Source organism: Hylobates moloch, unplaced genomic scaffold (genome assembly GCF_009828535.3).
Source record: "Hylobates moloch isolate HMO894 unplaced genomic scaffold, HMol_V3 SCAFFOLD_13, whole genome shotgun sequence".
NCBI lineage: Eukaryota > Metazoa > Chordata > Mammalia > Primates > Hylobatidae > Hylobates > Hylobates moloch.
In genome coordinates, this window is record NW_026652288.1 from 27,067,504 (window position 1) to 27,069,965 (window position 2,462).

Sequence of the window (2,462 nt, forward strand, 5' to 3'; positions counted from 1 at the left end):
TCAGGTGATCCGCACACCTAAGCCTCCCAACGTGCTGGGATTACAGGTGTGAGCCATTGCCCAGCCCAGGATTTTTTTTTTTATATATATAGATTAACAGCTAGTAAATGTGCAAAGAATGATAGAAAAATCACCATTTTGCATGTCCCAAAGAAATAATTCAGGCAACAATCACTAGTGGATGAAATCCCTAAAGAGCTTTTAGGAAGCTTTAAAATGCCTGGACCCACTCATCACTGAACATGAAACCACCAGTCATTGTTCGCCTCCTGATGTGAGGCAATATAAAGCACACAGAACCACTTATTAAACATTCTTGCCCAAGAAATTGAATAGGAATACAGGACTTAGGGGCCAGGCGTGGTAGCTCACACCTGTAATCCTAGCACTTTGGGAGGCCAAGGTGGGTGGATAATCTGAGGTCAGGAGTTCAAGACCAGCCTGGACAATGTGGCGAAACCCTGTCTCTACTAAAAATACAAAAGAAAATTAGCTGAGTGTGGTGACGCACACCTGTAGTTCCAGCTACTCGGGAGGCTGAGGCAGGAGAATCACTTGAACCCGGGAGGCAGAGGTTGCAGTGAGCCAAAATCGCGCCATTGCACTCCAGCCTGGGCAACAGAGCAAGACTCCGTCTCAAATAAAAAAAAATACAGGACATAAGGAGTGAGTTAAATGACAACATAAGAAAGCAAAGTCAAATCTAGAATGCAGAACATTTCATATGACAATCAACATGGCTTCTAAAAGCCAATGTCAATGTAAATGTAAAAAGGGGAGAGGAGACTGCCTTTTTTTTTTTTTTTTTTTTTTTTGAGACAGAGTCTCACTCTGTCGCCCAGGCTGGAGTGCAGTGGCGCGATCGCGGCTCACTGCAAGCTCCGCCTCCCAGGTTCACGCCATTCTCCTGCCTCAGCCTCCGGAGTAGCTGGGACTACAAGCGCCCGCCACCACGCCCGGCTAATTTTTTGTATTTTTAGTAGCGATGGGGTTCCACTGTGTTAGCCAGGATGGTCTCCATCTCCTGACCTCGTGATCTGCCCGCCTCGGCCTCCCAAAGTGCTGGGATTACAGGCATGAGCCACCGCGCCCGACCGAGAAGACTGCTTTTTAAGAAATGTAACCAAATGTAATGTGTGGATTTGTTTGGATCTTGAGTCAAACTGTAAAGTCATTTTTCAGCCAAGGAAATTTGATTATGGATTGAATACTAAGAAAGTATGATTTAATAAGTGATATTATGGTAAATTTCCATATCTCTTAAGAGACATTGAAGTTAAAGGAGTAAAATGATATAATGCTTGGATTTGATCTAAAGTAACTTCAAGGAAAAACAAGGCTGGGCGTGGTGGCTCACGCCTGTAATCCCAACACCTTGGGACGCTGAGGCAGGAGGATCACCTGAGGTCGGGAGTTCAAGACCAGCCTGACCAACATGGAGAAACCCCATCTCACTAAAAATACAAAATTAGCTGGGTATGGTGGCACATGCCCATAATCCCAGCTACTCAAGAGGCAGAGGCAGGAGAATCGCTTGAATCCGGGAGGCGGGGGATGCAGTGAGCCAAGATCGCACCATTGCACTCCAGCCTGGGCAACAAGAGTGAAACTCTGTCTCAAAAAAAAAAAAAAAAAAAAAAGGGAAAAACAACAAAAAGAGAAAGTAAATGTGGCAAATTTGATAACTGTTGCATCTGGTCATGGAGATTCTTTGTATAGTTCTACTTTTACTATGCTGCTTAAAAATTTTTGATAAAACCAATATGGCATATGTATACCTATGTAACAAACCTGCACGTTGTGCACATGTACTGTAGAACTTAAAGTATAAAAAAAAAAACTGATAAAATGGTTGGGTGCAGTGGCTCACACCTGTAATTCCAGCACTTTGGGAGGCCAAGGCGGGTGGATTGCTTGAGGTCAAGAGTTCAAGACCAGCCTGACCAACATGGTGAAACCCCGTCTCTACTAAAAATATAAAAATTAGCTAGGTGTGGTGGCAGGCACCTGTGATCCCAGCTACTTGGGAGGCTGAGGCAGGAGAATTGCTTGAACCCAGGAGGCAGAGGTTGCAGTGAGCTGAGATAGTGCCATCGCACTCCAGCCTCGGAGACGAGTGACTCTGTCTCAAAAAAAAAAAAAAAAAAAATTCAATAACACACATATATACCCAATAGATAAACTCTTCATTTTAAGCTAACCAGTGGTTGGACTCACAGTCTGGCCCCAACTTACCTTTGCAGTTTGATCACTCAACAGTAAGACTCAGTTCTAGCCTCACTATACTATGTGACACTTTTACATTGGCCACTCACTTTAATGCCTATTCTTTGTGTTCAAGCTGTTTCTTCTTTTTTTTTTTTTTTTTGAGACAGTCTCGCTCTGTCACCCAGGCTGGAATGGAGTGCAGTGGCACCATCTTTTTTTTTTTTTTTTTTTTTTTTTTGAGACGGAGTCTTGCT